A 25,783-nucleotide genomic window follows, 5' to 3' on the forward strand; every position below is an offset into this window, starting at 1 on the left:
TTCAAATCCTGAAAGATGATGCTATGAAAGTGCTGCACTCAATATGCCAGCAAATTTGGAGAACTCAACAGTGGCCACAGGACTGGAAAAGGTCAGTTTTCATTCCAATCCCAAAGAAAGGCAATGCCATATTGCACTCATCTCACATGCAGGTAGAGAAATGCTCAAAATTCTCCAAGCCAGGCTTCAGCAATATGTGAACTGTGAACTTCCAGATTTTCAAGCTGGTTTTAGAAAAGGCAGATGAACCAGAGATCAAATTGCTAACATCTGCTGGATCATTGAAAAAGCAAGAGAGTTCCAGAAAACCATCTACTTCTGCTTTTTTGACTATGCCAAAGCTTTGATTGTGTGGATCACAATAAACTGTGGAAAATTCTGAAAGAGATGGGAATACCAGACCACCTGCCTGCCTCTTGACAAATTTGTATGTAGGTCAGTCAGGAAGCAACAGTTAGAACTGGACATGGAACAACAGACTGGTTCCAAAGAGGAAAAGAAGTACGTCAAGGCTGTATATTGTCACCCTGCTTATTTAACTTCAATGCAGAGTATGTCATGAGAAACGCTGGGCTGGAAGAAGCACAAGCTGGAATCAAGATTGCTGGGAGAAATATCAATAACCTCAGATATTTAGATGACACTACCCTTATGGCAGAAAGTGAAGAGGAACTAAAAAGCCTCTTGATGAAAGTGAAAGAGGAGAGTGAAAAAGTTGGCTTAAAGTTTAACATTCAGAAAACAAAGATCATGGCATCCGGTCCCATCACTTCATGGGAAATAGATGGAAAAACAGTGGAAACAGTGTCAGACTTTATTTTGGGGGGCTCCAAAATCACTGCAGATGGTGACTGCAGCCATGAAATTAAAACACGCTTACTCCTTGGAAGAAAATGTATGACCAACCTAGATAGCATATTGAAAATCAGAGACATTGCTTTGCCAACAAAAGTCCATCTAGTCAAGGCTATGATTTCTCTAGTAGTCATGTATGGATGTGAGAGTTGGACTGTGAAGAAAGCGGAGCGCCGAAGAATTGATGCTTTTTTACTGTAGTGTTGGAGAAGACTCTTGAGAGTCCCTTGGACTGCAAGGAGATCCAACCAGTCCATTCTGAAGGAGCTCAGCCCTGGGATTTCTTTGGAAGGACGGATGCTAAAGCTAGAAACTCCAGTACTTTGGCTACCTCGTGCGAAGAGTTGACTCATTGGAAAAGAATCTGATGCTGGGAGGGATTGGGGCAGGAGGAGAAGGGGACCACAAAGGATGGGATGGCTGGATGGCATCATGGACTCGATGGACATGAGTCTGAGGGAACTCTGGGAGTTGGTGATGGACAGGGAGGCCTGGCGTGCTGAGATTCATGGGGTCACAAAGAGTTGGACACAACTGAGTGACTGAACTGAACTTACTAGACAACAGACCGTATTAGAGTATCACTGATTTATTCACTAATGTTCTTCTTCTGTTCCAGGGTCCAATCCAAGATACCACCATGAATTTAGTTGTTCTGTTCCTTAGCATCCTTCAATCTGTGAGAGTTCCTCAACCTTTCCTTGTCTTTGATGACGATAATGCTTTCGGAATATTGTTCAGTAGATCTTGTAGTAAGTCTGTCAGTTTGAGTGTGCTCATGATTAGATTTAGCTTACATAGTTTGGGCCAGAATATCACCAAATAACACTGTATCCATCATACAAGGGGTACATGATGACAATATGAACTGCAGGGAGTATCAACTGCAAGGAAATCCCACCAGTCCATCCTAAAGGAAATCAGTCCTGAATATTCATTGGAAGGACTGAGGCTGAAGCTGAAACTCCAACATGTTGGCCATCTGATGCAAAGTACTGACTCGTTGGAAAGACCTTGATGCTGGGAAAAATTGAACGCAAAAGGAAAAGGGGATGACAGAGGATGAGATGGTTGGATGGCATCACCAACTCAATAGACATGAATTTGAGCAAACTCCAGGAGTTGGTGATGGATAGGGAAGCCTGGTGTGCTGCAGTCCATGGGGTCGCAAAGAGTCCAACACTACTGCGGAACTGAACAGAACTGATGTCGATATGTCTTATTACTGACGAGGATATTAATCTTAAATGATTGGTTAACAGTGTATCTGCCAGGTTTTTCCACTGGGACATTACTATTCCTTTAAAACTAATAGATATCTTGGGGTAGGTACTTGAGAACTAGGAAAACAATAAGGTTATTAGGCTGACTTCTATAATCACTGTGTTTTGGGGTTTTGCATATTTTCCAAATTTCTATTTCTCTTCTTTCACCTAAACCTGAATCAACATATTCAGTTAGCTGACTATGCTTAACTAAGACAAACCAAAAGTAGTAAATACTGATATAAGCCATTTAAGATGTTTTATCATTAAATAATGAGAAATATCTTCTTGAGACTCATTCTTTCTGCCTATTCCTTTCATAGACTAGTGGCATCATTCTGGCCACAGAGGGTGCCTATTTTCAGTACAGACTTCCACTCTGGATGGCAGCATCTTATCCTGGTCTCAAGCCTGCAAGTTGCACTTGGGTGGCATGTAATCCCACCTGGGCTTGCTTCAGCATTCTCCCTACCTTCATTAATGGCTATGGTTCTTAATATGCATTTTCTTCTCTGGAGCGCTCATCATTCCCAATCTATGTAGATATCCTCTTTTTTCACAAAGCATGTTTATATATATGGAAACAACTGTAAATGTAAATATGGCATTTTCCCCATCTTTGTGGTTTTTTTTTTTTTTTTTCTTATTTCTCTATTTGGGGAGAAGACTGTGTTGGAGGGAAATGGGTTCACACATGTTTGTTCTACCATCTGAGTAGACAAGGACACCCAAAAATTACTTTGGTAATGATCAGGGTTTAATGCTTATTTTCATCACTGATAATGTGTGGTTTGTTTAATTTACTTTACCTATTGCAACTACATCGTCAGGAGTTTGAAAATTGCTGCTGCTGTGCTAGATACAATCTTGAGCTTTGGTGATTAATCTTACTTCTTGGTCTTATATGTAACAATCTTGTCTTCAAAATTAGATAACTTCAGAGAAATCTCTACCTGCTCAGGATTTATAATTTTCAAGGATAGTATTTTTTAGGTTCATCTTAATTACCCATTGCTGAAATAATAACTGAGTCTAATATACTATCATGTGTTATTTTCCTCTAACTTAGCTAGTCAATCCTAAAGGAACTCAACTCTGAATACTCACTGGGAGGACTGATACAGAAGCTAAAGCTCCAATACTTTGGCCACCTGATATGAAGAGCCTACTCATTGGAAAAGACCCTGATGCTGGGAAAAATTGAGGGCCTGAGGAGAAGGGGGCGACAGAGGATGAGATGGTTGGATGACATCACCGAATCAATGGACATGAGTTTGAGCAAACTCCAGGAGATGGTGAAGGACAGGAGAGCTTGGCGTGCTGCAGTCCATGGAGTCGCAAAGAGTTGGACATGACTGAGCAACTGAACCACAACAAGAACAACTGAATTAGATAAAAATTGAGGTTTTGAGCTAAGAATATGAGCTTATGGCTTTTGTAAGACAGGGCTAAGGAAGCAAAAGCTGTGAACGGAAACTCTGAATGCAAATTTAATTTAATTTAAACATAATGCAAGTTTCCTGTGAATAAAACTCCATGACAGTTTGTTAAAACAGCACATTTATAACTTTAAGTATCATTTTCTGCATAGTCTTTTAATTTAGGGAATGTTTAGAAAAGTCTTTGTTTTTGTTTGGCTTTTCCACTATTCAAAAAGGTAACACAAGAGGACTGAATTCCAAAGATTAGGATGGAAGATTATTTCCTTTACTAAAAACTTCTGTTTTTACTCCCTCGTGGGAATAAACATTACTTCTGATGTAGAAATTATCACCTAAAAAACACCATAGTAAGCAGAGTGAGCACATTCATAGTAATTACATGGTAAGTACATTCTCAGCATCATAAGCTGTTATCCTCTTGGGAGCAAAGATTGTTCCTTATGCCTGTGTATACAGTACTGTGCACAGTAAATAAATGGGAGAAACTACCACTACCTGTTAAAGGGTACGCATTTCCTTGAGAACACTTGTAGACTTGTTCAGAGGTCTCTCTCTGTGCATACCTTTCGTTCTGATATTTGCATCCCAAGGATATTTGTGGAAAATAATTAAGCAGTACATGTTGACAGTTTATCTCCCAATATAACCACAACTCTCTTACTGTTCTGTTTCCAGCGCTAATAACCTAGCCTCAGACACCACTGTGTGTGATTATGATGCCACTGGTATTGTTTCCTTGCTTCTGACACTTTCCCTCGCAAAGCAATGGAAACAAAACGCAGATCACATTTCCACCTGCCTTAACTATCAAAGGCTTTTTAATGCCTTCAGAGTAAAACACAAACTTACGACTTTGGCCTTAAAGGTCCTATATGACTTGGACTCTGCACACTTCTTTGATCTCACATCCTATTATCTCTGCTAGTCCCTCACCTCACCTCACTAAGACCATCCATGCTAGCTTTTCTTCTCTTTTACAAATATCACAAGCTCTTTCAGCCTTAGAAACCTTGCTCTAACTAATGACTAATTGGAAAAATTATGTCCCCAAGTACGATTGGTTCTCCCCATCTTGGGACTCAGAGCTCAACTAAAAGGTAAAATCTATTCAGTGAGACTTTCTTTGAGACTAACTCCCAACCCCTTCAAACATTAACACAGTCCCTATTTTTTTTATGTTTATAGCACTAATCACTTTTTTCAACGTGGCTCAGACGGTAAAGCGTCTGCTTACAATGCAGGAGACCCGGGTTCAATCCCTGGGTCAGGAAGATCCTCTGGAGAAGGCAATGGCAACCCACTCCAGTACTCTTGCCTGGAAAATCCCATGGACAGAGGAGCCTGGTGGGCTACAGTTCATAGGGTCGCAGAGTCGGACATGACTGAGTGACTTCACTTTCACTTTTCAATCATTTATTGGTTACTTTTTAATTGTTCATTTCTCTCAACTAGAAGGTAAGTTCCATGAAAATATAAAACACTCCTAAATTTGTTCACCACTGTATCTCAATGCTTAAAAGAGGGCTTAGACATACAGCGATCAAAGTCTATGTACTGAAAGATGTGAAAGAATAAATGAAAGACAATGTACATTTATCCCCTCCAAAATATGTACTACTCTATTAGCAATAAAAGAGAAGACCTAAGTGTTCATTAGCATGAAACAGTAAATACAGCAAAGCATCAATATATAATGGAATATATAGAAATGGACAGAAGTCGTATGGATACAACAGAAGCAGAAGATATTAATTAAGAAGAGGTGGCAAGAATACACAGAAGAACTATACAAAAAAAGATCTTCACAACCCAGATAATCACAATAGTATGATCACTTGCCTAGAGCCAGACATCCTGGAAGCATCACTATGAACAAAGCTGGTGGAAGTGATGGAATTCCAGTTGACCTATTTCAAATCCTAAACGATGATGCTGTAAAAGTGCTGCACTCAATATGCCAGCAAATTTGGAAAACTCAGCAGTGGCCACAGGACTGGAACGGTCGATTTTCATTCCAATCCTAAAGAAAGTCAATGCCAAAGAATGTTTAAACAACCGTACAATTGTACTCATCTCACAGGCTAGCAAAGTAATGCTCAAAATTCTCCAAGACAGGTTTCAACAGTATGTGAACAGCGAACTTCCAGATGTTCAAGCTGGATTTAGAAAAGGCAGAGGAACCAGAGATCAAATTGCCAACATCCACTGGATCATTGAAAAAGCAAGAGAGTTCCAGAAAAACATCTACTTCTGCTTTATTGACTATGCCAAAACCTTTGACTGTGTCGATCACAACAAACTGTGGAAAATTCTGAAAGAGATGAGGAGTACCAGACCACCTTGCCTGTTTCTTAAGAAATCTGTATGCAGGTTAGGAAGCAAGTTACAACTGGACATGGAGCAACAGACTGGTTCCAAATAGGGAAAGGAGTACATCAAGGTTGTATATTGTCATCCTGCTTATTTAACTTATATGCAGAGTATATCATGTGAAATGCTAGGCTGGATGAAGCACAAGCAGGAATTAAGATTGCCAGGAGAAATATCAGTAATCTCAGATAAGCAAATGACACCACCCTTATGTCAGAAAGGAAAGAGGAACTAAAGAGCCTCCTGATAAAAGTGAAAGAGGAGAGTGGAAAAGCTTGCTTAAAACTCAACATTGAAAAAACTAAGATCATAGCATCCAGTCCCATCACTTCACGGTAAATAGATGGGAAAACAATGGAAACATTGAGAGACTATTTCAGGGGGCTCAAAATCACTGCAGATGGTGACTGCAGCCACGAAATTAAAAGGCACCTGCTCCTTGAAAGAAAAGTTAAGACAAACCTAGACAACATATTAAAAAGCAGAGACATTACTTTGCCAACAAAGGTCAGTTTAGTCAAAGCTATTGTTTTCCCAGTAGTAATGTATGTATGTGAGAGTTGGACTATAAAGAAGGCTGAGTGCCAAAGAATTGATGCTTTTGAACTGTAGTGTTGGAGAAGACTCTTGAGAGTTCTTTGGACTGCAAGGAGAGCCAACCAGTCCATCCTAAAGGAAATCAGTCCTGAATATTCATTGGAAGGACTGATGCTGAAGCTAAAACTCCAATACTTTGGCCACCTGACTTGAAGAACTGATCACTGGAAAAGACCCTGATGCTGGGAAAGATTGAAGGTGGGAGGAGAAGCGGATGACAGAGGATGAGATGGTTGGATGGCATCACCAACTCAATGGACATGAGTTTGGGTAAATTCCAGGAGTTGGTGATGGACAGGGAGGCCTGGTGTGCTGCAGTCCATGTGGTCTCAAAGAGTCAGACACGACTGAGCGACTGAACTGAACTGATAGAGGAATCAAATAACACTGTAAAAATATTAACAGATGTTCTCAACATACTTATTACTATATTATTATTATTTATGAAGAATAGTGCAAAACAATATGCACAATGTGATTCCATTTTGGAAACACAGATATATATTTGGGGAAAAGTATCTAAAACAAATATAAATATTAACAGTGGTATATCTGTGTGGAAAGATGACAAGTGATAGCAATGCTTTTTGGTTTTGCTTTGTTTTTTTTTAAAATATAAACTATTTCTGAAACAAAACTATGTAATCAATTCCTTGTTGAATTAAAATTTGAAAAGAAACTAGCATTACAAATATGTCTTTATTCTCCACATAATTTAGAGCTCAGTGTGAAGAAGGAAATATGCTATGTTCCATCAGTCATGTTCTCCTCTGTGTAACCCCATGCACTGCAGTCTGCCAGGCTCCTTTGTCCATGGGATTTCCCAGGAAAGAATACTGGAGTGAGCTCCCATTTCCTACTCCAGGGGATTTTCCCAACCCAGGGATCAAACCCATCTCTGTTATGTCTAACCTGCATTGACAGGTCAGTTCTTTACCCTCAGTGCCACCTGGGAAGCCCATAAATATACTCATGGTCACAAATAAATGAGAAAGTAACAGCCTTTCAGCTTGTTATTAACAAAGTATACATCTCCTTTGTATTGACCAAAGGCTTTGATCTAGAATCACATAAGTGGCAAAACCAGTACAGTATTGTAAAGCAAAATAAAGTAAAAATAAAAAAAAAAATAAAATCACATAAGAAGTAAGAGCTTTAAGTAATCATTCACTCTTCCTCTTGAAAGTTTACATTTAAGCCGTCACTGAGAAGTAAATATCCATCCCTATTTTTCCACCTAAATACCAAAAAGGGAGATCCTGGGATCTTCCTCTGGCACTAACTTCAGTCTTCTTCACTCTGTTAGGAAATTTCATTTTATTTCTAATGTAAAGCTTTCATATGTATTTCTCGTTTAATACTCAGAGAGATGAATACACACACACACATGCCTGTTAATTCTAGTTTTAGCTTTAACAGCCTCCTGTATACTGCACTGCAGAATCAAGTTTATAGATTCTTCTACAAAGGTATTCAAAGAGATTCCATTCTTTGTATTAGTCCCAACTCCTTACAAGGCTTTTCCCGATCTGTTCTAGTCACTTCACCTCTCTGCCCCTGTATCTTCATCCAAAATGAACAAACTGAGACATAGTGAGGATCCCTGGCTGAGATGTTCTAGGATTCTAGTCACTCCATTTATCTTCAACCAAGCATCTTCCTGAAACTTTTGCTTGAACTAAACTTTTCTGTATTCCTTCAGACACATCTTTTACTTTCGATTCTGCTTTTCTTTTTCCCCATACACCTCCTTCGTTGCACACCCCAACCCTACCTATCCTCCAAGCATTCACACGAACCCTCTACTACTCCCCATTACGGTTCATGCACCCTCACGGGTCCTTTAATGCGGTGTTCCGCAGCATCCTAAGAACTGCTACCTCTTGTAATGTTATTAAGATGAGGGAGGAAATCTCCTAACTAAACCACACTGTGTTCTTTGAAGTCAGAAACAATGCCAATACTTTTTTTACAAAATGATCCAAGCATCTTTAACACAAGTGATCCTCCACAAATATTTACTCATTGGCATACTAAAGCTGGTTCTTACCTCTTCACTCTTCCTGCATGGATTTCTAATTTTGAGTCCTTAAACCTCTTTACTAATCACTATTCCTGAATTCCCCTAGATATTTATTCTCTCCACACCCTGGCATTTGAGAATGAATTTTCATTTCATCCTTTTTCCATGTTTCAAACACCTTCAGAGCCACTGTTCTTTCAGTTTCTCATAGCTCCTATAGTTTTACTACTAGCAAAGTCCCTAAGGCTGGGGATGAGGATTTGTGAAGGACACAGTTTATCTGTCCAAAGCAAAAAGAACTCAGAAGTGTGAAAATTCTCACACAGCCTGGCTCTTTAAAATGTTTTCCATCTTCCACACCTGAGCCCACAAATTGTTGATTCAATTATAGGTCATGGTAACACTTCCACAATCTCAGCCTCCTAAACTAGAATGTAAGGGAGTAAAATTCACCTCCCCTGAAGCCATCACTCCAGATGTTCAATTGCAACATTTTTGGAAGAAGCACATGGTAACAGCTCTGACTAATTGCTGGAGACATATCTGGGACATGAGAGATGAACCTAAGATCACCCATAAGGGGAATCGAAGTTCAGAAGTGCTATTTTCTTGTATGTGAATCTACAATGCACCTGGTCAATGAGTTAGGCTTTCCCACTACTTTTACTTAGTTCATTCTGTAGTTTATTACTGATCCACCTTCTCGGCTCTAATGGGACTCAATCTAAGGATAGCTAAAAAAATCAAACAAGTATAACGGGTTAAATACATCCCTTAATACAGAATACCCTCAGCAGGGGACTCAGTTCACTCCGAGATAATCAACGTTAAAAACACTCTTTATATGTATGATTTGCTCCCTCTCATTTTGTGCTTTTTAATTACTCTGTAACTTTATCTCAAATTGCTTTAGAGTAGTTTGCATTCTAATTTGTCTATGCCTTATATATACCCAATACTGGCTCTAGGCTAACCCTTTTCACATGCATTATTTCATTAATCATCACAACAGTTACTGATTAGATCTACCTATAAGTTACTGACTAGATCTACCAGGGACTAGCTGCTGCTCGACTAACCTCCCTGAGACATCCTGTTCTGTAATGCAAATAATGTAATGTAATAATGGAAATAATAGTTTCTAGTAGCAAGTAAATTTACCCAAATAAAATGATGAGTAGAATGTCTGGCCCAGATTAAATGATCAACAAACACTGGCTGTTATGATGGTCAATATCCTCATCATTTCCAGTTTTCAGGTGACACATCTGAAACACTGAGAGGTGAGTGACTTTCCTGGTGTCACTCAGTCAACAATGTTCTCAGACCTGGCTCGGCCAGGGTCCCCCTGGTGATGGAGCCCATGTTCTCTGCAGTGCACGAGCTGCCTCTGGAGCCCTCACCTCCGTGCCAGCTTTGGTTCTGACTTATCATTTCCCAATGTCGTATTTTTCACCTTGACACCCCACCCCAACAAAAACTGAGGGGGAAATATACCTTTACCTATGTATCTATCTACTCAGCCACATATACAGCAACAAAAAACTAGAACAATTAAATTATATGTTTACTGGCAAGAGGAGGGCATGAATATTTAGTCTGAGAACTCTCTTGGATTTGAATACTGAAGTCGTGGATACAGGCACGTGCACATATTCCTGTATACACATACAGACGCACAATTTTACACAAAAGGAGATTACATGAACTTAATTTGATCTTGCAGAATGATGAAAATATCTGTTTTTGTTTTTGTTTTGTTTTGTTTTTTTGCAGAATATATGCCTTACTCCAGAGAAGGCCAAAGTAACCAGAAGGACTGTAGGGCAGTATGCATAGGGATGCTCTTACTCAGAAACAATTTAAATGGAAAAATATTTCTAGCAAGCTAAAACAAGCTTATTCTAACCATTTCAGGAAGTTTTTTCAAGAGAATGGTGGAAATGATTCCTTAAGTTTTAGACTGAGCCACAAGAGATTGACATTTTTTTGTGAGTTTGAAAATGTTTGACTGTTGGCAGTTTTATATGGCTCAACACATAGTACCTACTGTAAGAGTAAAGTTAATAAATTTATTTTCTAAAATTAGCAATTTTAGGTTCTAAATAATTTGTAACATATGAATACATGCTAATTTTGAAAAAAGCTTATTAAAACTGCATTTTTAATGGTTCTTAAATTTGTGTTCAGGATAAAACTCAGACATAAACCATTAAAAATGCAATTATAAAAGTAATAAGCTTTCTGTGTTTCAAAATATGGATGTAAACATTCCTTTTTTGTATTTTTCTTACCTTAGAAGTATGTAGTGAGTCCTCAAAAAAGCTACATTTTTAGGAAAATTTAAACTGTAATAAAATTACATTACAATGTAACAGACACTACCCTAAGAGTCCATCTCTTTCCTTTTCTACACTCACACAAATTAATTTTTCATATATGTTAATAACTACATGATGCAATCAATTACACATCCCAAGATCCTTTTTATTATGAGTTAATTTCTTGGTCTCCAAAATCACTGCGATGGTAACTGCAGACATGAAATTAACAGACGCTTGCTCCTTGGAAGAAAAGCTATGACAAACCCAAACAGCATATTAAAAAGCAGAGACATTACTTTGCCAACAAAGGTCTGTCTAGCCAAAGCTATGATTTTTCCAGTAGCCATATACAGATGTGAGAGTTGGGCCATAAAGAAGGCTGAGCACTGAAGAATTGATGCTTTTGAACTGTGGTATTGGAAAAGACTCTTGAGACTTCCTTGGACGGCAAGGAAAGCCAACCAGTCCATCCTAAAGGAAATCAGTCCTGAATATTCACTGGAAGGACTGATGCTGAAGCTGAAACTTCAATACATTGGCCACCTGATGCAAAGAACTAATTCATTTGAAAAGATCCTGATGCTGGGAAAGATTGAAAGTGGGAGGAAAAGGGGAAAACAGAGGATGAGATGGTTGGATGGCATCACCAACTCAATAGACATGAGTTTGAGTAAGCTCCAGGAGTTGGTGATGGACAGGGCAGCCTGGCGTGCTGCAGTCCATGGGGTCACAAACATTCAGACATGACTCAGCGACTGAACTGAACTGAATTTTATATACACAGGCCCACTATTATAAGAATGATCCTCCTACAATGCATCTAGTTTTAATATCTCTGAGATCTGGGTGCAATGAACTAAAAGTTAGCTAGTGAAATTCATGATGTTTTCTGCTATGCACTCAGAGAAGCCAAAGTGTCAAGGCACCAGTGGACGGGGTCAGGGGAGACAAAGGAAAGAACACTGTAGGGAAAGTAGGAGATCCGACTGAGGGCTTCCTCCATTACTTATTTTCTGATGATCTCAGAGAAGTAGCTTACCTCTCTACATTTCAGTTTTCACTTCTTAAACTTCAAATGAAATATGAACATTAATAACTGTACCTGAGAAGCATGTCCCTTGTAACTTCACCCAAAGACACATGTCAAACATTATATGTGAAAGCTCTCATTAATGTCTATATGTGGGAAGCAGCATAGCCTAGTGTTTGAGCACAAGGATTCTGGATTGTAGAGGGTTGGTTGAAATTCCAGCTCTACCACTTACTTCATGTATATTCCTAGTTACATATTTTAATATTCCAAAGCTTGGGTTTCCTCAGCTGTAAAATAATAACTACTTCTCTGACTGTTGGCAGAAATAAATGAAATAATATAAATTCAAACCCTGATTATTATAGCACTCAAAAGGAGATAGTGTATACCATTAAAGCATTAATTTTAAGAATACTGATTTTTATTAATTGTTCATAAAAAAAATTAAAGAAAAAGCCAAGAGGAAAAATGACTGCTGTTGCTAATTTTGCTTACAAAGATAAAAATTTACTATTATTTCCCAGTTTACAACTGAAACAAAATGACACAAAATTATATTGGGGCCCTCCCAATAAGAAAAGTATAGGACTTGATGACTTCATTGGTGAATTCTAGCAAACATTTAAAGAAGAATTAGCACTAATTTACCCCAAAATCTTCCAAATAATTGAAGAAGAAGGAACCTGATACCTACTACCAAGAACAGACAAAGACACTACATGAAAAGATATCTATGGACTGTAGCCCACTAAGCTCCTACATCCATGGGAGGTTCCAGGCAAGAATACTAGAGTCAGTTGTCATTTCCTTCTCCAGGGAACCTTCTTGACCTGGGGATCGAACTCAGGTCTACCTGAACTGCAGGCAGACTCCTTACTGTCTGAGACACCAGGGAAACCTAGAAAGATACCTACCAACCAATATCTGTGAGGAATAGTGATGCAAAGTTCTCAACAAAATACCAACAAACAGAATTCTATAAGAAATGAAAAGAACAATACACCACGACCAAGTGGGATTTATTCCTAAAATGCATTCCTAAAAACCATTCCTAGAATGGTTCAACATATGAAAACCAATCAATGTAACATAAGACATAACCAAATGAGGGGGAAAGGCCATGTGACTGTTTCAATTGATGCAAAAGAGCATTATATAAAATTCAACACATTTTCTTGATAAAAACACACACAGAAAACCTAGGAATAGAAGGAAATTGCCTCAGTATAATAAAGGCCATAAATGACAAGCCCAAAGCTAACATTGTGTTCAATGGTCAAAGTCTGATAACTTTTTCTCTAAGATCAGGGTCAAGAATCTCTACTTTTAGCACTCTACTCAACACTCTATTCAGTACTGAAAGTCCTAGCCAGAAGAATTAAGAAATAAAAAGAATTAAGAAACACCCAAATTGGAAAGGAAGAAGTAAAATGATCTCTGTTCACAAATAACATGATGTTATAGGTAGAAAAATCCTAAAGATGCCAAACAGAAGCACACACAAATACAATAAATGTTAGAATATACGAATTCAGCAACACTGCAAAACATAAAATCAATACACAAAAATCAGTTGGGTTTCTTTGTGCTAACAATGGACAATCCAAAAAAGAAACTAAAAAAAAAAAAAAAAGAACATAACAAACTCTGTTTACAATATCATCAAAAAGAATAAAATATTTAGGGATAAACACAACAAAGGAAGTAAAAGACTTGTACTCTGAAAACTACAAAATGTTGCTGAAAGAAATGAAAGAAGCCACAAATAACTGGGAAGATACTCTATATTCAGGGTTTGGAAGATTTAATATTTTTAAAATACTTACAGTAGTAGTGTAATAGCAATCTTTTGTAGAAATAAAAATACTCATCCTAAAATTTACAAGGAATCTCAACAGATCCTGAATAGCCACCTAATGATTTAAAAATTTATTACAAAGCTTCAGTAATCTGAACAGTGTAGTACTGGCATAAAGACATACACGGATCAATAGAGTAGGACAGAAAGTCAAAGAACAAACCTTTGTATATATGGAAAATATTTTCAACAAGAACCTAAATGTCCATTGGCAGACAAATGGATAAGAAAGCTGTGGTACATATACACAATGGAATATTACTCAGCAATTAAAAAGAATGCATTCAAATCAGTTCTAATGCGGTGGATGAAACTGGAGCCTATTATACAGAGTGAAGTAAGCCAGAAAGAAAAACACCAATAAGTATATTAATGCATATATATGGAACTTAGAAAGATGGTAATGATGACTCTATAAACAAGACAGCAAGAGAGACACAGATGTAAAGAACAGACTTTTGGACTCTGTGGGAGAAGGCAAGGGTGGGATGATTTGAGAGAATAGCATTGAAACATGTATATTACCATATGTGAAATGAATCGCCAGTCCAGGTTCAATGCATGAGATAGGGTGCTCAGGGCTGGTGCACTGGGATGACCCTGAGGAATGGGATGGGGAGGGAGGTGGGAAAGAGGTTCATGATGGGGAACACATGTACACCCATGGCTGATTCATGTCAGTCAGTCAGTTAGTTCAGTCACTCAGTCGTGTCTGACTCTTTGAGACCCTATGAACTGGAGCACGCAAGGCCTCCCTGCCCATCAGCAACTCCTGGAATTCACTCATGTCCATCGAGTCAGTGATGCCATCCAGCCATCTCATCCTCTGCTGTCCCCTTCTCCTCCTGCCCCCAAATCCCTCCCAGCATCAGAGTCTTTTCCAATGAGTCAACTCTTCGCATGAGGTGGCCAAAGTACTGGACTTTCAGCTTCAACATCAGTCCTTCCAAAGAACACCCAGGACTGATCTCCTTTAGAATGGACTCGTTGGATCTCCTTGCAGTCCAAGGGACTCTCAAGAGTCTTCTCCAACACCACAGTTCAAAGTATCAATTCTTCAGCACTCAGCTTTCTTCACAGTCCAACTTTCACATTCATACATGACCACTGGAAAAACCATAGCCTTGAATAGACAGACCTTTGTTGGCAAAGTAATGTCTCTGCTTTTTAATATGCTATCTAAGTCGGTCATAATTTTCCTTCCAAGGAGTAAGCATCCTTTAATTTCACGGCTGCAATCACCATCTGCAGTGATCTGGGAGCCTCCAAAAATAAAGTTTGACACTGTTTCCCCATCTATTTCCCATGAAGTGATGGGACCGGATGCCATGATCTTCGTTTTCTGAATGTTGAGCTTTAAGCCAACTTTTTCACTCTCCTCTTTCACTTTCATCAAGAGGCTCTTCACTTTCTGCCATAAGGGTGGTATCATCTGCATATCTGAGGTTATTGATATTTCTCCCAGCAATCTTGATTCCAGCTTGTGCTTCATCCACCCCAGCGTTTCTCATGATGTACTCTGCATAGAATTTAAATAAGCAGGGTGACAATATACAGCCTTGACGTACTCCTTTTCCTATTTGGAACCAGTCTGTTGTTCCATGTCCAGCTCTAACTGTTGCTTCCTGACCTGCATATAGGTTTCTCAAGAGGCAGGTCAGGTGGTCTGGTATTCCCATCTCTTTCAGAATTTTCCAGTTTATTGTGATCCACACAGTCAAAGGCTTTGGCATAGTCAATAAAGCAGAAATAAATGTTTTTCTGGAACTCTCTTCCTTTTTCCATGATCCAGCGGATGTTGGCAGTTTGATCTCTGGTTGACTCATGTCAGTGTATGGCAAAAACCATTACAATATTGTAAAGTAATTAGCTTCCAATTAAATGAATTACTTAGAAAAAAAAGAAAGCCAAGACCACCTAGTGAGAAAGCAACAGCAGTCTCTTCAATAAGTTGTGTCAGAAAAAGTGGAGATCTACATGCAAAAGAATGAAGTTGGACACTTATCTTACCCATATACTAAAAGTAACTCAAAATGTATTCTTAAAGACCTAGATATAAGATCTAAAACTGAAGAAAATATAGGGGAAAAACTTCATGATGTGGATTTGTTAATGATTTCTTAGACATAACATTAAAAGTATTGGCAACAGAACCAAAAAATACAAATGGGAATATAGCAAATCTATATAGGATTCAGTCAGCAGAGTGAAAAGACGACCCATGGTATTGGAGAAAATATTTGCAAATATGACAAGGAGTTAATATCCAGAATATATAAAGAATGCCTACAATTCAGCAGTAAATCAATCAATAACGAGTCTGAAAAGCAGGCGAAAGACTTAAATAGATATTTCTCCAAAAATGAAATACAAATGGTCAATTAGCATATAAGAAAATTCTAAACATCACTAATCATTAAAGAATGCTAATCAAAACTACAATGAATATCACCTCATATCTATTAGAATGGCCATAAAAGAAAGAGAGAGAGGAAGAAAAAAAGAAAGGAGGAAAATAACAAGTGTTGAGGACAATGGCAGCTGTTCAAAACAATAAAAATAGAACTACTACATGATCCAACAAACCCACTGCACAGTACATGTCAAAGGAATGGAACAGGATCTCAAAGAGATATGTGTACACTCCTGTTCACAGTAGTCAAGCAGTGGGAACAACCCAGACATTCAACAGCAGGGGAGTGTTTGAACAAAATGTGGCATATATGATGGATTCATTTCCAGCTTTAAGAATGAAGAAAATTCAGGCACATGCCACAACATGGATGACTCTTGAGGACCTTATGCTAAGCAAACTCACCTAATCACAAACAGATTCTGCTCACATTATGTATATAAAACAGTCAATTCCATAGAAACAGAAAACAAAATGATATTTTCTAGGGGCTGGGAGAAGTATATGTGGAGTTGTTTAATGAGCAGAGTTTCAGTTTTGCCAGAGGAAAAGTGTCCTAGAGATTAGGGGCACAATAATATGAATGTACTTATTGCTGCCAAACTGTACACTTCAAAATGTATATTAGGGACACTTAATTAGCTAAGATATTGTGTGTGGAAAATGAAGAATCATGTTGCAAAGAAACAATCACTTGTTTAATAATTTTGGATTTCTACACAGTTATTTAGTAAACCTTTTATTTTAGATTAAAAAAAATAAAGCCATTTATTTTTAATATGTTAGAAAAATATTAAAAAACTAGAAGTATTCTCTCTCTTCTTTTGCACAAATGCACTAAGAACAGACATGGAAGAACAACAGTACGCTAGACTGGATGAAGCACAAGCTGGAATCAAGAATGCAGGGGCAAATACCAATACCCTCAGATATGCAAATGACACCACCCTATGGCAGAAAGTGAGGAACTAAAGAGAGCCTCTTGATAAAAGTGAAAGAGAAGAGTGAAAAAGCTGGCTTAAAACTCAACATTCAAAAAACTAATATCACGGCATCTGCTCCCATCACTTCAAGGCAAATAGATGGGGAAACAAAGGAAAGAGTGACAGACTTTATTTTCTTGGGCTCCAAAATCATTGCAGATTGTGACTGCAGCCATGAAATCAAAAGACACTTACTCATTAGAAGAAAAGCTATGACAAATCTAGACATATCTTAAAAAGCAGAGACAAACAAAGGTCCTTATAGTCAAAGCTATGGTTTTTCCAGTAGTCATGTATAGATGTGAGTCGGACCATAAAGAAAGCAAAGAAAGCTGAGCACTGAAGAATTGATGCTTTTGAACTGTGGTATTGGAGAAGACTCTTGAGAGTCCCTTGGACTGCAAGGAGATCACAGCAGTCCATCCTAAAGAAAATCAGTCCTGAATATTCATTGGAAGGACTGATGCTGAAGCTGAAACTCCAATACTTTTGCCACCTAATGCGAAGAACTGATCATTGGAAAAGACCCTGATGCTGGGAAAGGATTGAAAGCAAGAGGAAAATGGGACGACAGAAGATGAGATGGTTGGATGACATCACCAACTCGATGGACATGACTTTGAGCAAACTCCAGGAGTTGGTGATGGACAAGTAGGCCTGGTGTGCTGCAGTCCATGGGGTCACAAAGAGTTGGACACGACTGAGTGACTGAACTGAACTAAGAAAATCAAAAAGTCACTGTTGCCACAGTGTACAGAGAGACTGTTTTTTTTTCAAGTTAATCAGGAAAATCTCGCATATGTTTATAATCTCCATGGAAAATTACATATATGACTGATATAACACCATTTTTATTTTTAAAAACTTACCTTGATTAACGTTACTTGCACATCACCATTCTATTTTCAAACCAAATCAATAAAGTCATCGCTGATGCAAAATTTGACTTTTTTTGAGATGTGGTATATCTGGTCTTGGAACCGATCCTTCAAGATCTATGCCATTAAATTTTAAGAATCCATTTTCTGTCTATGGCACCCCGGCCAGCAGGGCACAGTATTATTAAGTACATCAAAATGAAATTATTTACCAGATGCTTCTTGTGTTTTTTGATCCCCCATGAAGTCTGCAACAATGGTTCATTTATCTGCTACTCACAAAAGAACAACTTTGCAACAGTACTGAGGAGCAGGGAATAGACAAACAAACACCTCACCTAGATTTCCTTAAGCGTTTCTGGTGGATTACAATGCATCTTACATCACGTTATGCATTCTTCTTTCAACCAAATTTGCCTTACTTATGCATACTTGAAAGGAGTAGAGTCCATCCTATCTTATTTGATTATTTTTTTCCTTCATTCTGAGAAGCGATTTTTAAAGCAAAAGTGAAATATATAAGGAAATGGACAGAGAGACAGGAAGTGCTAAGTAGACCCTTTTCTGTATTTTAGACACTTATTTTTGTTCTGCTCAGCATGGGATAGGCTCATTCTTTCTAAGGCAACAGCCTCTGAAGAGATCTGACAGTATTAACAAAAAAAGGGCATTTTAAAATAAGCACACATCACTGCTTTCATACTTCTGACAAGCTTGCAGAAGCTGAGTAGAAGGCCAATTTGCAGACCCAGGCTGGAGCAAAGAGAATATGCTTGGTCAAGGCTTCCAAGAGAACACTTGATGTGCTGAGATGAAACAGAAATGCATATGACCACTTTTGGAGGCAAAGCAATTTTTTTTTTAAATTTGAGATGAAAGTGACATTGGGTACAGAGATTTACCACTGTTTCTGTCTGCATCAGATATTCTTAAAATCCACTGAATGCATCAACAGTCCAGTGTTTTCCTGGTGCTGGACTGGTTTCCCTTTCCTTTGTGAGTATAACCACCCATTGCATTGCTACCTTCTGTGAGTGTATATTCAGCACTTGACAAGTCTTCTTAAATTGCAGGTCCTGACACTCCACACTACATGAAGTAGAAGCATCCCTCTCAGGAACCTTGAAAAATTGTGCTTATTGGTTTTTATTATTTTAAAGCTGATGATAGAAAATTTGGACACTATGTAAAGATATGACGAAGAAAATTTAAATAGCTCAGAATATCACTATTCAGAAGAACCACGAACACATTAGACCTTTCTTTTAGGCAATTTTTCAGTGCATGCTCTTATATTAGAAAGTTAGGATCACATAGTACATGAGTCTACACATGTGCACAGAAAGACACACACACACGCACACACACACACACACACACTTTATAGTCCTTGTATTTTATAAAGCCAAGCCTGGGACTATACTTTCCAGCCCTCCCCACCCCCTCTCTTTTTATCTTTTTCAGGCCATCAAATACAAGCCTGTACAACATGTCACTTTCAGACCATGGTGGCCTTCTCTCTTTTTCATGACCCTGGGGAATGACAGGGCACCAAAATGGAAAGAAACAAGAGTCTCTGAGTCATACCATAAAGGAAAGCTACCTGCTAAAAAGGGAACAACTTCCCTGGGCCAGTCAATGAGCAATAAATAAACCTCTACTATTGTGTTTAGTTACTGAAATGTGGAAGTTGATTATAGAAGGAGATATAGTAATGCTGCAGAAATTAATAAATTTACCGGATGTTTACCTATCAAATACATACATCATGACAGAATGGGTGCTTCAGTGACTGATTACTAACTGCCTGTGCAGCCTCCAACAAAAGGAGGGCTGCTGTCTCCTCTGAAAACTGGAGAAAGTGATGTCTACCTTGCAAGACTGTTTTAAGAATGAAAGAGCACAGCACATGTGTCTATGTCTGGTACAGAGCAAGTGCTCAGAGTTCATGGTTATTATTTAAACAATTATATAAAACAGATGATCAGTTCAGTTCAGTTCAGTTCTCAGTCATGTCGGACTATTTACAACCCCATAGACGGCAGGACACCAGGCCTCCCAGTCCATCAGCAACTCCCACAGTTTACTCAAACTCATATCCATTGAGTTGGTGATGCCATCCAACCAGCTCATCCTCTGTCGTCCCCTTCTCCTCCAGCCTCCAATCTTTCCCAGCATCAGGGTCTTTTCCAATGAGTCAGTTCTTCACATCATGTGGACAAAGTACTGGAGTTTCAGCTTCAGCATGAATCCTTCCAATGAATATTTGGGACTGATTTCCTTTAGGATGGATTGGTTGGATCTCTAGGCAGTCCAAGGGACTCTCAAGAGTCTTCTCCAACACCACAATTTAAAAGCAACAATTCTTTGGTGCTCAGCCTTCTTTACAGTTCAACTCTCACATCCATACATGACTACTGGAAAAACCATAGCTGTGACTAGATGGACATTTGTTGGCAAAGTAATGTCTCTACTTTTTAATATGCTGTCTAGGGTGGTCATAACTTTTCTTCCAAGGAGCAAGCATCTTTTAATTTCATGGCTGCAGTCACCATCTGTGGTGATATGGGGCGCCAAAAAATAAAGTCTGTCACTGTTTCCACTGTTTCCCCATCTATTTGCCATGAAGTGATTGGATCAGATGTTATGATCTTAGTTTCCTGAATGTTGAGCTTAAGCCAAGTTTTTCACTTTCCTCTTTCACTATCATCAAGAAGCTCTTTATTTCGTCTTCGCTTTCTGCCATAAGGGTAGTGTCATCTGCATATCTGAGGTTATTGATATTTCTCCTGGCAATCTTGATTCCAGCTTGTGCTTCCTCCAGCCTGGCGTTTCTCATGATGTACTCTGCATAGAAGTTAAATAAGCAGAGTGACCATATACAGCCTTGACATAGTCCTATTTGGAACGAGTCTGTTGTTCCACGTCCAGTTCTAACTGTTGCTTCCTGACCTGCATACAGATTTCTTAGGAAACAGGTACGGTGGACTGGTATACTCATCTTTTCAGAATTTTCCAGTTTGTTGTGATCAACACAGTCAAAGGCTTTGGCATAGTCAATAAAGCAGAAATAGATGTTTTCTGGAACTCTCTTGCTTTTTTGATGATCCAGCGAATGTTGGCAATCTGATCTCTGGTTCCTCTGCCTTTTCTAAAACCAGCTTGAACATCTGGAAGTTCACAGTTCACATACTGTTGAAGTCTGGCTTGGAGAATTTTGAGCATTACATTGCTAGCATGTGAGATGAGTGCAACTGTGCGGTAGTATGAGCATTCTTTGGCATTGCCTTTCTTTGGGATTGGAATGAAAACTGACCTTTTCCAGTCTGGTGGCCACTGCTGAGTTTTCCAAATTTGCTGACATATTGAGTGCAGCACTTTCACAGCATCATCTTTTAGGATTTGAAATAGCTCTACTGGAATTCCATCACCTCCACTAGCTTTGTTCATAGTGATGCTTGCTATGGCCCACTTGACTTCACATTCCAGGATGTCTGGCTCTAGGTGAGTGATCACAACATCGTGATTATCTGGGTTATGAAGATCTTTGTTGAAGTAAAAAAGATCTGGAGAAGAGAATGGCAAACCACTTCAGTTATTCTTGCCTTGAAAACCCCATGATTAGTATGAAAAGGCAAAAAGATAGGACACTGAAGGATGAACTCCCCAGGTAAGTAGGTACCCCAATATGCTATTGGAGATCAGTGGAGAGATAACTTCAGAAAGAATGAACAGACGGAGTCAAAGCAACAACATCCAGTTATGGATGTAACCAGTGATAGAAGCAAGGTTCAATGCTGTAAAGAGCAATACTGAAAGGAACCTGGAATGTCAGGTCCATGAATCAAGGCAAACTGGAAGTGGTCAAGCAGGAGATGGCAAGAGTGAACATCGATATTTTAGGAATCAGCAAACTAAAATGGACTAGAATGGGTGAATTTAACTCAGATGATCATTATATCTGCTACTGTGGGCAAGAATCCCTTAGAAGAAATGGATGAGGCATCATAGTCAACAAAAGAGTCTGAAATGCAGTACGTGGATGCAGTCTCAAAAATGACAGAATGATCTCTGTTCGTTTCCAAGGCAAACCATTCAATATCACGGTAATCCAAGTCTATGCCCTGACCAGTAATGCTGAAGAAACTGAAGTTGAATGGTTGTATGAAGACCTACAAGACCTTCTAGAAAGTGAAAGTGAAGTTGCTCAGTCATATCCGACTCTTTGCGACCCCATGGACTGTAGCCTACCAGGCTCCTCCCTCCATGGGATTCTCCAGGCAAGAGTACTGGAGTGGGTTGCCATTTCCTTCTCCAGGGTATCTTCCTGACCCAGGGATCGAACCTGGGTCTCCTGCATTCCAGGCAGACGCTTTAACCTCTGAGCCACCAGGGAAGCCCACACCTTCTAGAACTAACACCCAAAAAAGATGTCCTTTTCATTATAGGGGACTGGAATGCAAAAGTATGAAGTCAAGAAATACCTGGAGTAATAGGCAAATTTGGCCTTGGAATACAGAATGAAGCAGGGCAACGGCTAATAGAGTTTTGCCAAGAGAATGCACTGGTCATAGGAAACACCCTCTTCCAACAACACAGTAGAAGACTCTATACATGGACATCACCAGGCAGTCAATACCAAAATCTGATTGATTATATTCTTTGCACCCAAAGATGGGGAACCTCTATACATTTGGCGAAAACAAGACCAGGAGCTGACTGTGGCTCAGATCATGAGCTCCTTCTTGCCAAATTCAGACTTAAATTGAAAAGAGTAGGGAAAACCACTAGACCATTCAGATATGACCAAAATTAAATCCCTTACAATTATACAGTGGAAGTGACAAATAGATTCAAGTGATTAGGTCTGATAGTCAAGAGTGCCTGAAGAACAATGGAGAGAGGTTCGTGACATTTTACAGGAGACAGGGATCAAGACCATCCCCAAGAAAAAGAAATGCAAAAAGGCAAAATGGTTGTCTGAGGAGACCTTACAAACAGCTATGAAAAGAAGAGCAGGAGAAAAGGAAAGATATACCCATCTGAATGCAGAGTTCCAAAGAATAGCAAGGAGAGATAAGAAAGCCTTCCTCAGTGATCAATGCAAAAAATAGATGAAAACAACAGAATGGGAAAAACTAGAGATCTCTCCAATAAAATCAGAGTTACCAAGGGAACATTTCATACAAAGATGGGCACAATAAAGGACAGAAATGGTATGAATCTAACAGAAGCAGAAGATATGAAGACGAGGTCCCAAGAATACACAGAAGAACTATACAAAACAGATGATAACTATTCTCAAAAGGAGAGGTACTGCTTTTCCTGCATCAAACTAAAAAGTATATTTTCTTATTGCTTAGTAAATCATACTGCACCTACTTCTTAAAGACGATTTGACAGAGTAAAAAACCACATTTTCCAGGAACCATAGTTGAAACAAATTATAAATACCAGAAGCATTAAACTTGGTCAACTTTGGACCATTAGTATGCTTCCTAAAATTTATAAAGTGCTAACTGTATTCATTAAGAAATGCAGAAAAGCTTACAGTTTAATGGTAAAGATAATATTGCTTCTCATTTTAGTATATCTAAAATGATGGGGAAACATTCTCACTGTCGCTAAGCTAAAGGGCTATCAACTTGGGTTTTTCAATCAATTATAAATTTCTGCTTCCAGTCTTGCCTAACAGGAGATGAATGATGGATGAAAAACAAATATAAACTATTATACACATATATAACATAGATACCCATCGGTTTATGCAACAAATGCATTTTACCAAGTATCTGGTGACCTATAATGTACTAAATGCTATGCCAAGTATAACACACAGGCCCAGTTTCAAGTATAGTGTTTCATGTACTAAAACTAGTTCATGTACTAAAACACCAACAAAGGCAATGAGGGAAATGGAACTACAGATTAAAACGGCCGTATGAGTAAAGAAGCCTAGTGGCAGAGTCACAGTGAAGATGAGAGGTAATGTGTAACAAAGGGCTATGGCAAAGAATAGGAGTGAGTTTCCTTCTAAGAGGGCTTCCCCAGTGGTTCAGTGGTAAAATATCTGCCCGCAATGCAGGAGATGCTGGAAAGGCAGGTTCGATCCCTGGCTCAGGAAGATCCCCTGGAGGACGGCATGGCAACCCACTCCAGTATTCTTGCCTGGAGAATTCCATGAACAGAGTAGCCTGGTGACCTACAGTCCATGAGGTCACAAAGAGTCGGACACGAATGAAGTGGACTGAGCATGCATGCTTCTTCTTAGAACTACAGTGAATTATTTCTGAAAGTAAAGGAAATTGCCAGATATATCAAGGTCCTATGGTAAACTGAGTTGTTCTACAGCAAAACAGAAGTCTGATTTCACCAACATGAATATATAAATGGCAATTTAAAACATTATGTGCTTTTATCCATGGCACAGATATCACTTAGAATCCTGTTTTCTGAATCTTTTTTTTTTCCCACTGTGACAAGAAATATAACTTACCTCACTGAAAGCAAAAGCATGCTAATAATGTACAATTAATTCCATCTCCAGACCTGGTATAGACCATGGTTAGCTTTAATCCATTCAAGGAACTTTAATAATAAAGATGTGGTAAGAAGCTTATTATGTACATTTGACCCCATGCATTTTGAGGGCAGAGCTGTCCATATCTTTTCAATGCCTAAAGCTCATGTTCAATTGTCAGTCATGTCTGACTCTTTGCATCCCCACGGACTGTATGTAGCCCATCAGGCTCCTCTGTCCATGGGATTGCCCAGGCAAGAATACTGGAGTGGGTTGCCATTTTCTTTTCTAGGCCATCTTCCTGACCCAAGGATCGAACCCACATCTCCTGTGTCTCCTACATTGGCAAGCAGATTCTTTTACCAGTGAATCACTTGGGAAGACCTCAATACCTAATGCTGAACTAAAAATCCATAGGCTGAAACTAGAGTGACTTTGGCATTCTTCTTTCCCAGACTCCAGGTTAAAGGACCCAGAAGGCAACACCCGTTTTGAATCTCCCAGTCATTACAAGGAGGCCAATTCTTGGATCTGGGATACTCTTTCAAGTACAGTCTCCTGAATTTATGAAAGGAAACCTGAAATCCTGAGACTTGTAATTGTGCCCACAACCATGTAACCACTTACGGGCTGGGTGGAGATAGATCCCAAGGTGCCACACCATGCTCTTTTGTACTCTCTCCCCATTCCCAGCCTCATCATCAACAGTAAGCTTTGCTGCTTTCAAATCTTCTCATTCAACATTAAAATACCTTCTCAGAATGCAGACAGGAAGGTGGAAAAGGAAACCCATCCTTCACACTGTGTACATTTGTGCCTGGGTTTCAGAGATTTAGGAAAGGAAACTGTACTCTCTCTACAAGAAGGAGACCTGTCAAAATGATTCTGCTACATCAGTCTACGTACTGTTCCTGGCTTCTTTTGGTTCCATGTAGTAGGGTTGGCTCCTGATTGAAAGACAGAATTTTAGATGACTTCACAGCAAGACAGTTACTGTGACAGGTTTCAAAGTCCAACAACATTTCTTCTCATTTAAGTTCTTCTTTCTCAAAGGTGTCTCTGGCTGTCTAATAGAAAGCACATCTTTAATATATGTTAATATTGAAACTGCTTTTCCTATACAAGATATGTCTATCTTTGGGCCCAGAAAAATCTATCTAGATCATAGTAACTATCCCCTCAATAGTGCTGAGCCTAACACCCTATTCTTAAAAATAAGTGG

At 38.9% G+C, this 25,783-nt stretch overlaps 1 protein-coding gene and 1 non-coding gene across 2 annotated transcripts in view; both read right to left on the bottom strand.

Moving 5' to 3' along the window:
• Window positions 1-25,783, bottom strand: part of GABRB2 (gamma-aminobutyric acid type A receptor subunit beta2) — a 301,134-nt gene that overhangs the window by 197,848 nt on the left and 77,503 nt on the right. The gene's annotated exons all lie outside the window — the stretch shown is intronic.
• On the bottom strand, window positions 22,365-22,437 carry TRNAS-GGA (transfer RNA serine (anticodon GGA)). Its single transcript has one exon. It is a non-coding gene; the product is annotated as a tRNA-Ser (tRNA).

The sequence above is a fragment of the Budorcas taxicolor genome, chromosome 7 (genome assembly GCF_023091745.1).
Source record: "Budorcas taxicolor isolate Tak-1 chromosome 7, Takin1.1, whole genome shotgun sequence".
In the NCBI taxonomy this organism is placed as follows: domain Eukaryota; kingdom Metazoa; phylum Chordata; class Mammalia; order Artiodactyla; family Bovidae; genus Budorcas; species Budorcas taxicolor.